The 16,280-nt window shown below is 39.2% G+C and overlaps 1 pseudogene across 1 annotated transcript; it reads left to right on the top strand.

The window, feature by feature from the left end:
- The first annotated feature begins 8,679 nt into the window (after positions 1 to 8,679).
- On the top strand, positions 8,680 to 9,539 carry LOC112612280 (annotated as a pseudogene). Its single transcript, XR_003116839.1, has one exon. The product of XR_003116839.1 is annotated as a 40S ribosomal protein S3a pseudogene (transcript).
- Positions 9,540 to 16,280: the final 6,741 nt, after the last annotated feature.

Below are 16,280 nucleotides of genomic sequence, written 5' to 3'. Positions count from 1 at the left end.
GCCATGATTGCACCACTGTACTCCAGCCCCAGTGACAGAGTAAGACCCTGTCTCAAAAACAAAAAGAAAAAGTGGAATTGAGCATAAATTTTAAATTCTACTAAGGGTCCTCATTAGTGAGATGTCACCCTACACCTAATTGTAGGGTGGTTTCACCTAACAGGCATGAGCTTTAGGGCAGCCTTCTTGGGAGGCTTCAGGTTCTTTCATGGACCTTTTACAGTCCATCCCTGTCTGTCTTTCTGGCCATTTTCAACTGTTAGTTTCACACAAATCTCTCCCTTCACTTCATACATCAAAATTTTGGCGCCTCCACAAACCTGACTGATCTCTGACTCTGTGTGTGTCCTTGACCTTCTGACTTTTTGTGTATGTCGTTCTAACAATACCCATCCACCTACCTGCAGAGCAGAGTAGGTGGATGGGTATTGTTAGAACGACATACACAAAAAGTGTATGTTGTACCCACCTTCTTGCACCCCCTGCTTTCTCTTGCCTTGTGATGGTTAATATTGAGGGTCAACTTGATTGGATTGAAGGATGCAAAGTATTGATCCTGGATGTGTCTGTTAGGGTGTTGCCAAAAGAGATTAACATTTGAGTCAGTGGACTGGGAGAGGCAGGCCCATTCTCAATCTGGATGGGCACCATCTAATCAGCCGTCATTGTAGCTAGAATAAAGCAGGCAGAAGAAGATGGAAGAAGAGACTTGCTGAATCTTCAGGCCTTCAGCTTTCTCCCTTGCTGGATGCTTCCTGCAAGTTCTTCAGTTTTTGGACTTTTGAACTTAAACCAGTGGTTTGTCAGGAGCTCCCAGGCCTTCAGCTATAGACTAAAGACTGCACTGTCAGCTTCCCTACTTTTGAGGTTTTGAGACTCAGACTGATTCACCACTGGTTTCCTTTGCTCCTCAACTTGCGGATGGCCTGTCATGGGACTTTACCTTGTGATAGCATGAGTTAATTCTCTTTAATAAACTCCCTTTCATATACACATATATCCTATTAGTTCTGTCCCTCTAGAGAATCCTGACTAATACACTCCTCCTCTCCATCCTAGGCAGCAGGTCCTTCCCTCCCTCTGTGCCTCTGTAGCAATCTGAATCCACTTTTATCTACCCTTCCACTGCTTTGTTTACAATCATGCTTTTGGGCTGTCTTCCCTACCAATGAGCCTTGGCACATAGTACATGATTAGTAAATTTCAGTGACCATAATGAGAAGTCGTTCAGGGAAAATATCATCCGCACAAATCCTAGAGGTTCTGAAGGATCCAAGTCAATTATCAGAACCTAAAACTATTGACAACAGTGCTTTGAACTGAGATCCTTTGATTATGAAGGGCTTGGGGTTTCCTGTGTTATTTTTTTTTTTCTGGTAACAAGTAGTATTTATTAAGAGCTCTGTTGGTTTACATCACATTAAATGAGTCTCTTGTCAGATCTGTGCTTGGAGGCTGAGAAACTAATGGAAACAAGCTCTAGCTATTGGTACCATAAAGGTCATGCTGATTATGCTAAAATCACAGTGTACTATTAAAGAAAGTGAACAACATATTGTGATTGTACTTCTCACTTTGCTGTTGGAGCTAACCCACCAGTTTGTGGTTTACTACTGGGCTCTATGAAAGGAAAGAGAGCCCCTAAAAACTTGTTAGACAGAGACATCTCAAAGCATGAAAATGCAAAGAGCCTGTGAGTTAAATTTTGAAAACTGCTTCTTGAAATTTATCAAGAAACCTTAGCTTTAGATGGAAAATTTCAGTATCCTAAAAAGTGAAGGAGAGAGAGCTAGTTTCGGGATTTACTACAGCAAAAGGGAATTCAGAGTCCTGTTTTGTTGTGGTGTTAATCTCTGATTCTCACATTTTGGGGTTTGAGGTAAGGTTTCAAGGAATCTTGTTTTTATAGCTACACTGTTATAAACATTGTCTACCTCTCTGAACCTTTTTCCTAACCTGTAAAATTGGGACATCATATCTACTCTACAGATCTGTTGTAAAAGAAATAAGACGTATAAAACATGTAGTTCAGTTCCTGACTCATAATCTGAAGTCCAATGCATGTTCAAAATAGCAGAAGCCTGAACCCTGCAGAAAGGACTCATGCTTTGATAAATAACTAGTGACCATTTATCCCTGAAGATGAATTTAGACACCTGCAGCCAAGAATGAAAAAGAATAAAAGAAGTGAAAGAATTTGATTAAGAGTAGCAGTGACATATCCTCTCTTTTTAATGCTCTGCTAAGTGATTTGACCCCTCTCGGAATGAACTGCAGTGCTATTTAATTTAAAGAGCTCAGAGGTAACGAATTGCCAACAACCAGGGTATTTAATGGATGGCCTCACTAGACTGGTGAGTAAGCTAATTCAGAACAGCTGGAAGGGCTTAGCCTGCTCACACAAATCATGTATAGTTCAGGCATTGTGGAGAAAATCACTCGGAAAAGTAAACAAAACACCTCTACTAAGCAAAATGTAATTTAGGATTATTGAAAAAGGAATTCTTAGACTTCTAGTAGACATATTTTTGTTTTAAGTCACATAAATATTTGTTTATAATAATTGCTTATGAATAACTAGCATTTAACACAATTGCACTTCATTTTCTTTAGAATTTTGAAATGATTTTGTTTTCAGTTGAATGAATCATACCATTCTGAGTTATATCTGTCCCTTGCTTCAACCCCCACCCCAGCCCCCATCCCACTTTATTCCTCATGGGATCCTTCTTATACTCTTCTTCACACTGTCAGAGAAAACTGTTCCAATAAAGTAAAATCTAGATAGCAGAAGGTTAAATAAGCAGAAGAATGCTGGAAATAATGCTACTTAATAAGTTAAGCTACTTTCTGTAGCTTAAAATTGGAGGTAGCATTGGCCATAGTAATAGGCCTGACACCATTCATTCATTTGTTCATTCATTCAATAAATACTTAGTGAGCTCTTGGGAATTCTCAGATGAACCAGACACTGTATTTCCACAGGATCCCTCTTAAGACCAATACAAATAAGATAAGGTTGAACATAACGCAGGTGGGCATGGGTGGCTGCTGGTGGTGGTGAAGCCAGCCAAAGTTATCACTCATCAGGATAGGCCTACCTGAGGACAAAGTCTTTCACCTGGGCTTACAGGAGTCTCATGTGGGCCGGGGGAGCTGTCCTACCCTAGCTGAGCCCTCCCAACTACCCATAGTATGCATTGGCTACAGACATGGCTTAGGTTAGAGCAATATTTTGTAGCTATGGAGAATAGCAAGACTTACATTAGCATAACTGATGTAGAACTGAGTCCACTGGCAACATGTATTAAACAGCTGCTCTAATTTGCCACAGTGTGGAACTTGAATGAGATGCCAATTTAGTTTTTAATCCTGTTGTAAATTGACCATTGCTTAGCACATTCCTGATAGACCCTTTGAAAAGCAGAATTCAAGGTTTAGATTTTTTTCTAGTTTATCTGAAGAGTATAGGAATATTATGAAGAAATTTTGGGTAGAGAATCTGAAGGAAAAGACAGATCAGACATAGACAATATCTTAAAACTCATATCTTGGATCAGTTTTTCCAAACAGTAAAATATTGCCTGTATCTTTAAATGCAGAGAAGTGAAAAGTCTTAGTTAAAGCTGACTGCAAAAATAATTAAATTATTTTAAATAATATATATGGGTCTTTGCTGATACTAGTTTCTGGCTGTTTAGAAATGATACATGTTTTTAATCTATAATGAAACTATTGCCACATTCATATATACTCCACAAGACATTAGTAAAGAATTAAGCTTTTAATGTCTGAATATGAAAGCTGTAATGAGCATTAGAAAAGCAATTATTAGGTACATATCTACCATAAAATGTTCAAACTGGATGTAGTAGCAAAGAAAAGACCTTTCTAATTACCCTCAGTTCAGCATCAGAGACCCACAGGCTCTGTGATAGCAATGCCTGTCTCCTCCTCACTTTTACTAAAAAGTAAACTGTGGCTCCAGTGGAGGTGTTGGGGACACATCCAGATCCCAGGGAGCAGCCTTAAGAAGAAATCTCAGCCAGTGGCTACATCTTCCCAGACACTTCCAAATAAGAGACAGATCCAAATGAAAGGCATTGATAGCTGCCCAACAGCAAAATCTCATTCACTTTGATGCCTGTAACTCAATTCCTCCTAAGTGTGATCAAGATAGACTGGGAGGCTACAACCCTTGCACTGTGGGTATTGATCACCTGTCTTTCCCAGTGGCTTCTGGCAGCCCCTCTCCCATTGTATTGTGAGAGAGCTGAACTACTTGGGAGATTACTTCTGATACTTGGAGGGTGAGGGGCTTCATTAGTCAGGATTTTTGACATTTTTAAGTATTTTTCTCTCCTAGCTTTATTAAGGTATAATTGACAAATAAAAATTATATACTTATAGTGTACAATGTGATATTTTGATGTACGTGTATATTGTGAAATGATTAAGTCAAGCAAATTAATATATCCATCATCTTACATTTTTGTGTGTGAGAGAGAACATTTAGGATCTACTCTTATAGCAATTTTCAAGTATGCAATGTGTTATTATTAACTATAATCACCGTACTATACCGTAGATCTCCAAAACTTATTCATTCTGTTACACTATAACTTTGTACCCTTTGGCCAACATCTCCCCATTCCTGCTTCCCACCCTGCCTCAGCCCCTGGCAACCACCATTCTACTCTGTCCCTATGAGTTCAACATTTTTAGATTCCACGTACCAGTGAGATCAGGCAGTATTTGTTTTTCTATGCCCAACCTCTTTCACTTAGCGTAATGGCCTCTAGGTTTATCCACGTTGTTGCAAATGAGAGGATTTCCCTTTTTTTAAAGGCTGAATAGTATTCCATTATTATTATAGCACATTTTAAAATCCATTCATCCATTGTTAAACTAGGTTGATTTTATATCTTGGCTATTGTGAATAATGCTGCAATGAACATGGAAGTGCAGGTATCTCTTGACATAATGATATCATTTCCAGAAGTGGGAATACTGGATCATATGGTAGTTCTATTTTTAAATTATTGAGGAACCTCCATACCATTTTCCATAATGGCTGTGCTAATTTATATTCCCACCAACAATCTACCAGAGTTCCCTTTTTACCACATTCTCACCAACATTTATCTTTTGTCTTTTTTATAATAGCCATTCTAACAGGTAGTTTTAACTCCATTTCCTTGACAATTAATGTATCGAGCATTTCTTTCATATCCCTGTTGGTCATTTATATGTTCTCTTTGGAGAAATGCCTATTGTAGATCCTTGGCTCGTTTTAAAATTGGTATTTGTTTTCTTGTTATTGAGTTGTTTGAGTTCCTTAGAACATTTTAGAGTTTTCGACTAATGCCTTCAACTCGTTTTGCTTTATCAAATTGCATGGCTGTTAACATTTTTGTGCCTGGAGCCACCCCAGAAATTATTCCTGGTTCCTGGCACTTAGAGTGATTAAGTAGACAGAATGAAAGGAACAAGTATATGGACGTATTAGGATTCCAGAAGATGGTAGTTTTGATTTAGCTAGACGCCCTCCTAAGACTACAGTGGACCTTCTGTGTTCTGCCCGTCCAGCAATCCCTCCAGCTCAGTGCTGGTTCGTAAGTTTCCTCGTTTCCAGTGCCATAAGAAGTTGACATTGAACACTCCCACACAGAAAGAGCTGGGGTGCCTACTTTGTGCCATCTTTCCTACTCTCATCTTTAAGTGTTAAATACATTTTCACAGGGATTTGGTTTGGGGACACTGTTTTACTTTCACCCTATAACACCACATAAAATTTAGAGGAAAGTTTATGTTCTTTAGAAAGTGCAAAATTAATATTTATTAAATGAGGTAGGTAAATCAGATTTTATAGGTTAGGGCAGATTGGACATTTACATATATATATATATATTTTTTTTTCCTATTTTCTTCAGGCCTACAAATTTTATCCTATTCTCACTTTAAAACAATCTGAATGATTATTGTTCTCTCAGAGATAGCCTCTTTAGCCTTATCTCTTTCTTTCTTACACCCCAATGGTATATTCTGATTTAAATAGCCTAAGAAATTAGCTCCCGAGAAATGTCAGCAAAAGGAGAAACAAAGCTAGCAGAACATATGAGTTACTCCCTAAATCTAAGAAATTTTTGAAAGAACAGATGAAAAGTTGTAGCCAGTATCAAAACAATGAAGCAGAAAAAGCTACTGTGTTTTCATCCTGACCAGATGAGCACTCTTGGTGTGGCCAGTGAGTCTTCCTTTTTCCATGCATGTGTGCAATAGAAACCAGTTCATTATTTTACAGGTAACCTAATGCCAAGATTGCAAAATGGAGCATAAATAGTCTGCAAAAATACATAATTGTGTAAGTGTCTGTGTGTGCACGTGTGTGAGATTAATATGGCACATTAGGTTTCCATTTTAGTGCTTTTTAGCTTTGTCCTGTCAGTTCGCAGAAAAGCTGGTCAAGCTTTTTTTGAATCACTCCTGCACTGTTTTGATTCTGATGATCAAAAAAGATACCCACAGGTTTTCTAAAGCACATCATTTCACGACCTTATGTCAGTCTGAAACACAATGAAACAAAACACAGCAAAATCAAACAAAATGGTTACATCAGAAAAGAGTAAATGGAATGCTTAAAGAAATTTAGAAACATTTAAAACTGAAATATTTTAAGAATTAAAAATAAATTAAAACAAAATTGCTTTACCAAACAAATCTTGATTCTTTTCTTGCTATTTGAATAGCAATGGGGGAAATTTCACTCATGTAAATAAAATGTAAAACTGTGTTTTGTTAATGACTTTCTGCAGGGTATGGAACATTTAAAGTTGGCTGTGTACAAAGCCATCTTGTTGGCGTCTGCTCTTAGGTATCCCTCTGTCTTAAATCTCCAGGGAGGCAAAATGACATCATGGTTAAATGTGTGTATCTTGGCATCAGGATGTTCTGGGTCCAATGCTAGCTTTGCTACTTATTGGCTATTTGAGTTTAGGAAAGATATTTGAGCTTTCTTAAAGTTGGTTTCTTCATCTACAAAATGAGGTCAATAATACTAACACCTCAGAGAGATTATGAGAATCAAATAAAACCATACATATGAAGTAGGTTGTTCAATATACACATAATATACTCAACAAATAACTGCTGCTGTTGTTATTATCTGATCTCAGGCATGAGGTATGAATTTAAGTATATTGCATTTTTCAGGGAGAGTTTCTAATTATTCTATAATGGATTTTAATTATTAAACATAAATCAAGGCCTTTTTTTTTTTTTTAATGGGGATGGAGGTAGGGTACTTTCTAGTACTCCTGCATTCTCTACATGGGTAAACCCGATCTGTCCATCAGTATCACTTTATTTTTTCAAGGACATTGTTGGTGGCAGGAATAAATCTGAGTGACATGCCAGAATGGTAAGTGAAATTTTCTCCTCTCTCATCATTACTATAATAACACGGTTTACATCCCTCTTCATCTCATTTATTCATCCACCCACCCCTTCCTCCATCCAGTTATCCATCCGTCCTTTACTAAGTGTCAGGCATTGGAGTAATGACATGAATATGGTACCATCTCTGTTTCCAAGGACCTCAAAGATAGGGTTGGGGTGCAAGGAGGATGGTGGTAGTTGTGGTCTCAGACGCTTAAAGAGATAATTATTCTGCAAAGAACTTAGTATAATGATTGTGACATATATAGGATTATGTGGGAAAAGGGACATCAAGCACTTCCCACAAAAGTTTCTTTGCATTGGATTTTAAAATTCACAATCTCTGTATAAAGAGCTTTCTCCTTGGCAATCTGTTTATTCCAGCATGCAACCATTAAATATTCTACAAATTAGATTAAGGTCCTTAGTTGTTGACAAGAATACATAGAGCTATTTAGCTTTTCCCTGTAAGTTTAACCTCCTTAGTTATCTTTAAAACATAACATATATGTGTATCACCGCTAATGTTCTGAAAATGGACTAACGTCTAATCATGACTTGAGAGCTGCAGAATGTTTAATGTGAAGCAGACTTTGAAAAGACACAGCCGAGGTGCAGTTAACTCAGTGAAGTAAATCTTTGGAGCCTCATTTTCTGAGTGTGTACTTGTGTGTGTGTGTGTTGGGTGGGGGGGTATATACTCACAGTGTGGGAAGAGCATTTGTATTTCCATTTATTTCATTATTTCATTTATTTGTACATTGGTTAGTTAATCAGTCTTTTATTAATCCATCCCTTGTAACACATAGACTTACAGTCATGTTCTAATCCTCCTTTTAAAGCTGCTTCTTTGGAAGCCTTTTTTTTTTGGACAGAGTTTTGCTCTTGTCGCCCAGGCTGGAGTACAACGGCACAATCTCAGCTCACTGCAACCTCCGCCTCCTGGGTTCAAGTGATTCTCCTGCCTCAGCCTCCCGAGTAGCTGGGACTACAGGCACCTGCCACCACACCCGGCTAATTTTTTGTATTTTTAGTAGAGGCGGGGTTTCACCGTGTTGGTCAGACTGGTCTTGAACTCCTGACCTCAGGTGATCCACCATCCTCGGCCTCCCAAATTGGAAGTTTTTTATGTCATAAATTGTCTCAAGTAAATTTCGTCTGTTAGATGGTAAGTGCCATTTACAGTAAAGGTTATTGTCACTGTTGTTGTTCCTGTTATTATTATAATCAAGAACTTGAGCCTTTCGGCTCTCTGATCAGCACCATGGCGGTTGGCAAGAACAAGCGCCTTACAAAAGGCGGCAAAAAGGGAGCCAAGAAGAAAGTGGTTGATCCATTTTCTAAGAAAGATTGGTATGATGTGAAAGCACCTGCTATGTTCAATATAAGAAATATTGGAAAGACGCTCGTCACCAGGACCCAAGGAACCAAAATTGCATCTGATGGTCTCAAGGGTCGTGTGTTTGAAGTGAGTCTTGCTGATTTGCAGAATGATGAAGTTGCATTTAGAAAATTCAAGCTGATTACTGAAGATGTTCAGGGCAAAAACTGCCTGACTAACTTCCATGGCATGGATCTTACCCGTAACAAAATGTGTTCCATGGTCAAAAAGTGGCAGACAATGATTGAAGCTCATGTTGATGTCAAAACTACCGATGGTCACTTGCTTCATCTGTTCTGTGTTGGTTTTACTAAAAAACGCAACAATCAGATACGGAAGACCTCTTATGCTTAGCACCAACAGGTCCGCCAAATCCGGAAGAAGATGATGGAAATCATGACCCGGGAGGTGCAGACAGATGACTTGAAAGAAGTGGTCAATAAATTGGTTCCAGACAGCATTGGAAAAGACATAGAAAAGGCTTGCCAATCTATTTATCCTTTCCATGATGTCTTCGTTAGAAAAGTAAAAATGCTGAAGAAGCCCAAGTTTGAATTGGGAAAGCTCATGGAGCTTCATGGTGAAGGCAGTAGTTCTGGAAAAGCCACTGGGGACGAGACAGGTGCTAAAGTTGAACGAGCTGATGGATATGAACCACCAGTCCAAGAATCTGTTTAAAGTTCAGACTTCAGTTAGTGTCAAATAAAAAGTGCTATTTGTGGGAAAAAAAAAAAAAAAAAGAACTTGAACATGTCAGAAGAGAAAATAAATCCTGTGATCCTAACAAGACCCTGCTCAGTTGTACCTAATTCTGAAATCTTTAAATTCACACTGATATTCACACATTTATTAAAGGAATAATTATTATAGAAATCTTACTCTACCCTAATTCTATCTCCCCAATGTTTTTCTGGTATTTACTTTAAAGACAGTATCAAATTACCAGAAATGTAAAGCCCACATCCCTAATGTTTATGTGAAACCAAACTACATTTGATTGTAGTTGAAGGAAATTAATCCAGCAAACAGACAGTCTGGATTTCAGTTTGCAGTTTATAATATTTATATTTCTGCATCTTTAATTCTTTCAGAAACTGATTTATTTTCGATAGGTTATGTACCATCCACAATTTACTTCTCTTATGACATAAAATAAGAAATACAATGAGGAATAAAGAAAAAGGCCAGGCGTGGATCCCAGTACTTTGGGAGGCCAGGGAGGGCAGATCACCTGAGGTCAAGAGTTCAAGACCAGCCTGGCCAACATGGTAAAACCTTGTCTCTACTTAAAATACAAAAATTAGCCAGGCATGTGCCTGTAATCTCAGCTACTGGGGAAGCTGAGGCAGGAGAAATTACTTGAACCCGGGAGGTGGAGCTTGCAGTGAGCTGAGATTGAGCCACTGAACTCCAGCCTGGGTGACAGAGTGAGACTATATCTAAAAAAAAAAAAAAAAAAAAAAAAAAAAAATGTGTTTCTGACTTTCCTGGTGGTAGGTAGAGCTTAATGCCTTTGTAAATTTAAGAGTTGGAAGAATTATGAGAAAAAAATCAGTAAGGAGTGGAGTGACAATACAGATGGAGCAGGCAATGAATTAATGTGGCTTTCAGATCCTTTACTTCACAGTTTTTTGGTACATTCGGCCTGACGTAGAACATCCTACGATGTAGGATATAATTTTGAACATGGCAAGGGACCTAGTATGTGATAATCCATCATCTGCTGTCCTTGTCTTTCCTGCAGCTCAGGATGCTACTTGTTCCATTTCCCGTTTTTATACAGTGTAGGGTAGACTAGCGAGACACACACACAAAAAGCAGGGCCAGGCGCGGTGGCTCACGCCTGTAATCCCAGCATTTTGGGAGGTTGAGGAGGGCGGATCACCTGAAGTCAGTAGTTCGAGACCAGTCTGGTCAACATGGAGAAACCCCGTCTCTACTAAAAGTACAAAACTTAGCCAGGCATGGTGGCGAGCGCCTGTAATCCCAGCTACTCAGGAGACTGAGGCAGGAGAATCGCTTGAACCCAGGAGGCGGAGGTTGCAGTGAGCGGAGATCATGCCACTGCACTCCAGCCTGGGTGACAAGAGTCAGACTCTGGCTCAAAAAAAAAAAAAAAAGCAGATCTTTTTTCATGTGACTCTTATGCCTTGTACAAGTAATGCTGGCAAATCCTTCCAATCCTTCCTGATCTTTTCACCACCAGAAAAACAGGATAGAAAGGCAGAGAGGGGATGGAGGGAGAGCAAGAGGGTTAACATAGCTTATTCATTTATTTACTCACCAAACTGATATTTATTGTTTGTCATGTGACAGGCACCAAGGTTGGTTCTGGGAATTTGAAGATGAATGAGTTACCACCCCTGCCTTTAAGGTGTTTCAGTCTAGCCGGAAGAACAATGTTTAAACCAGTAATTAAGCTTGATAAGGCAATTATTTTAATGGTGAGCCACAGCTCTGAACAGAAGGGGTGCAGATGTGGAGACACAAGCTCATCCTTTTATTGAGCTCCCTAATAAACAGCAAGGTGCTTAACTCTATTGATCTCCAGCTTCTTCATTAAAATGGGTGGGAGAGCATCTTCTCACTTGCAGACAGTGCGTGTAAAGTGCCCAGAAGAACGCTTGACACGTAGTGGGCATTCAGCAAATGACAGAGTATGGATGTGCTTCGGGGGCTATGAAGGACTCAAGGGCAGCAGGACCACAGGTGGGGTCCTGAAGTCCCATGTCAGACATGCAAGAAAGGCCTTCTTGCACACTGCAAGAACACTAGGTACCAGGATTAGCAAGGCGTTGCCACTGACGAGTTAGTCCCTATTTCCCAATTTGTCTTCACTAAGTGGAATCTTTCCTTTAAGATTGCAAAGGGAGGCCAGTGTGATGGCTCACACCTGTAATCCCAGCACTTTGGGAGGCCGAGGTGGGCGGATCACTTGAGGTCAGGGGTTCAAGACCAGCCTGGCCAACATGGTGAAACCCCATCTCTACTAAAAATACAAAAATTAGCCAGGTGTGATGGCACATGCCTGTAGTCCCAGCTACTCGGGAGGCTGAGGCAGGAGAATCACTTGAACCCAGGAGGTGGAGGTAGCAGTGAACCAAGATCGCACCACTGTACTCCAGCCTGGGTGACAGAGCCCTGTTCCCTGCACTGGACCCCACTCCCTCTCCCTTGTTCTCCCCAGCCTCTGCCTCCTGCTCTCACCTACTGCTCTGGTGACCAGCCAGGGCAGGCCTGGAGGCCGAGGTCAGTGGTTTGTTGGGACAAGGGCTGGGCCCCACAAAGCCCCACAAAAATTCTAACAAGTGCCCAATAGATGTTAACTATTTTTTACTATAATGATTATCACTGCTTCTGTGGAAACAAACAAGGCAGTTACTAACACCTTGCATGCATTATCTCATTTAATTGTCCAACACCACGAGGCAGGCACTGTTATTTATCGCCATGTGGTGGATACTCTCTGAAGCTAAGAGGGGTTTAGTAACTTACACTAACAAGTGGTTTGTGGTAGAGCCAAACTTAGAATTAGAACGTAAGAGTGAACTGAATTCTTGTCAGCAAGGCTATTGGCACATCTGAAGGTGAACTGTAATGAGGACTGCAATGAATTTTTCCCCCCATTGTATTTTGTGTTTGTGTGGGGCTCCCTTGGGGGAGTGTTCTGATTGGCCTTGTGGCTGTTGTTAATAGCACCTCCTTACTAGTCAGATATTGAGTTAAAATTTTGCCCCAGGACAGCAGAATAGCTTGAACCCAGGAGGCGGAGGTTGCAGTGAGCCAAGATCGTGTCACTGCACTCCAGCCTGGGCAACAGAACGAGACTCCAACTCAAAAAAAAAAAAAAAAAAAAAAATTTGCCTCAGGTTACTGAATGTATCTGGATGATTTCATACACATTTATCACACTATTCAGTATAAAATGGGTGTTATACTTTTGACAGGTATATAATGGGAAAAGGAAAGAAAATCAGGAAAACTTAGGAAAGTTAATGAGGGGAAAAGAGAAAGTGAGTGTAGCTGTTCCTTTTTGGCCTTTTAATACTGTACCTTGTGACAGCTGGTCTCAAGCACATGGTTTAATGCTCTGTTCTGGAGTCAGGAGTGCCTACATTTCTCTGGGAAGCAGACCACTGTTGTTTAAAATGATGTGCTTTGATATGGCATTTTTTCTATTATAAATATTCTTTTTGTAAATTCACAGACAACCTATTGTTAGCTATTATTTGGAGCATTAGTTTTTCATACTTTTCCTCCTCTGTCAACATAGACCCTGCATGGTGTTAAAGCCAGTCACAGTTGACGTTCTGGTTTTCCTTCTTAATCTTGGGTGTTTAGTGGATAGAACCATGAACAGCAAAGTAGTTCCTTTTGATTTCCACGTAAAATTATTTTTAAATTGTATTTTGTGCTGCTATCTGAATGTGTTTTCAAAATCTGTGTTGCAAGAAGTATAGTCAGCTTTCGAGTTGCTTGTTTAACAGGAAGCCAGCAGCCATGCTACTCACATGAGAGTTCTTTAAAGGGTCAATTAATATGGAATATTTAATGATACACTTGATACTCACCTTCCTGGTTTTCAAAGTGTCTGTCTTAAAATAGTCTGTAACAGCTGCTCTGAATAAACAAGCATGGTACTTCCCTGTGCCTTTTCCTGGGAGCATGGGGGCAGCATGGCTTAATGAGAACACCTAAGGTCGGGAGTCAGGAGACCTGGGTTCTAGTCCCAGCTCTGTCTCTGACAGGCTGTGTGACCTTCATATTTCCTTCTCTTTGCCGCTGGCTTCTGTACTTATAGCAATAGCAGCGGATACTTACATGTGCAATAATATACTAAATAGCAACTAAAATGTTTTACACATATCTAGGCAGCATTATGGTTTCATGATCAGGCATCAGGCAGAAATGATTGAATCCCAGCTCTGGCACTTAACAACACTGACCCTGGGAAAGTTACTTCACTTATTGAATCTGTTTCCTCATCTGATAGGCAAGAAATTGTGGAATTTCTTTGCAGGATTGTGGTGAGAATGAAAATATTTAAATTCCTGGTACATGGTAGGTACTTGGTAAGATTATTTCCTTCCTTCTCCCCACTGCTTCCCCAATCTTCATGTCTATGAGGGAGGAAGAGTAAGATCTTATCACTGCTCTACAGAGGAGGAAATGGAGATGTGCCCTGGCTAAAGGGCTTTTCTCAAGGTCACACAGACAGGAAGTGGTGAAGATAGGACTTGAGTCCAACTGTCCTGATTCCAAATTCGGCGAAGTGTCCCGTTACTGCCGCCAAATTCAGTGGATAGGTGGCAAATTGCGAGAGGAAATGGCTGGGGAAGTGCTTTCAAAAAACAAGGCATGCCCTGGAAATGTAAAATGAGATTGTTTTATTTTGCACTGAAAGTTGTTCTATTTAAAATGAAACATCTGAAATAATGAAACCTGTTTTTGTTATTTTATAGTCTGATTAGTTTGTGGATTATTTGCTTTTGGGTAATTTTATAGCCCCTCTACTTTCTGTTTGGTTCTGTTTTCATGGAAATTTGTGCAAGTGAAGCAATTATTTAAATCATCACGTTGTCTGCTAAATGTTGGACTTTGCAGTAGATGCTGGGTATTCAAATGTGAATGAAACTCAATCCCTGACCCTGTGTTGATTTAGTCTATACAGTATGGGTTTTACTTCATATTTTCCCTTATAAAACCGTGGATGGGAAGGGAGCCATTGTGAATGTGAATGGGTATGGCTAAAGTTTGGTAGGTGGGTGATGCTTTTCTGGATACATAGTCAATTTTGCTGATGTGCACATTATGCCACTAATGTCACAAAATGGATTTCTTTTTATGTGTGTGCATGGCTCAAGGTATTTCTCTTCTGTCTTTCTTTTTTTAGATAGAAATATATATATAGATAGATATAGATATAGATATAGATGTATTTCAGGAGTGCCTATATTTCTGTGGGAAGCAGGAGCATTGTTGTTTAAAATGATGTGCTTTGATATGGCATTTTTTTCTATAAGTATTCTTTTTGTAAATTCACAGACAACCTACTGTTAGCTATTATTTGTAGCATTAGTTTTTCATACTTTTCTGCCTCTGTCAACATAGACCCTGCATAGTGTTAAAGCCAGTCACAAGTTGACATTCTGGTTTTCCTTAATCTTCCATATATACATACATACATACATATATATATATATATATATATATATATATATATATATATATATAAAACTTTTATTTTAAGTTCAGGGGTACATGTGCAGGTTTGTTACATAGATAAATGTGTGTCATGGTGGTCTGTTGTGCAGATTACTTCGTCACCCCAGGTATTAAGCCTAGTACCTATTAGTTATTTTTCTTGATCCTTTCCTTCTTCTCACCCTGCACTGATAGGCCCCAGTGTATGTGGTTCCCCTCTGTGTGCCCATGTGATCTCATCATTTAGCTCTCACTTATAAGTGAGAACATATGGCATTTGTTTTTCTGTTCCTGCATTAGTTTGCTAAGGATAATGGCCTCCAGCTCTATCTATGTCTCTAAAAAGGCATGATCTCATTCTTTTTTATGGCTGCATGGTATTCCACAGTGTATATGGACCACATTTTCTTTATCCAATCTGTCATTGATGGATATTTAGGTTGATTTCATGTCTTTGCTATTGTGAATAGTGCTGCAGTGAACATATGTGTGCAGGTGTCTTTATACTAGAATAATTTATATTCCTTTGGGTGTATATCCTGTAATGGGATTGCTGTGTCAAATGGTATTTCTGTCTTTAGGTCTTTGAGGAATCACCACACTGTCTTCCACAAATGTTGAACTAATTTACACTCCCACCAACAGTGCATGAGTGTTTCTTTTTCTCCATAACTTTGTCAGCATGTTTTTTTTAACTTTTTAATAATAGCCTTTCTGACTGATATGAGATGGTATCTCATCACAGTTTTGATTTGCGTTTCTCTGAAGATCGGTGAGGTTGAGCTTTTTTTATGTGCTTGTTGACTGCATGTATGTCTTCTTTTGAGAATTGTCTATTCATGTTTTTTGTCCACTTTTTAAAGAGGTTTGTGTTTTCCTTGTACATTTGTTTAAGTTCCTTATAAATGCTGGATATTAGGCTTTTGTCAGATGCATAGTTTGCAAAACTTTTCTCCCATTCTGTAGGTTGTCTGTTTACTCTGTTGAGAGTTTCTTTTGCTGTGCAGAAGTTCTTTAGTTTAGTTAGGTCCCATTTGTCAATTTTTGCTTTTGTATTTCTTGCCTTTCTATAGACATTTGTATAGGGCACAAAGGCATAGAGGTAAATCATACGAAGTTCCCACTTTTAGAGGACGAAGAGAAAATGGAGTTGATCTGGGAGTCAGGCTTTGCAAGAATGCAGAAATAAAGTTATTGGATGTTATAAGACTGGTACAAAAGTACACGCAGCTGGGTGAGAGAGATGAGACCAAGAAGA

Source organism: Theropithecus gelada, chromosome 1, assembly GCF_003255815.1.
Source record: "Theropithecus gelada isolate Dixy chromosome 1, Tgel_1.0, whole genome shotgun sequence".
In the NCBI taxonomy this organism is placed as follows: domain Eukaryota; kingdom Metazoa; phylum Chordata; class Mammalia; order Primates; family Cercopithecidae; genus Theropithecus; species Theropithecus gelada.
Note: the sequence above shows the minus strand (reverse complement) of the source record. Positions and strands in the feature narration are given on the sequence as shown.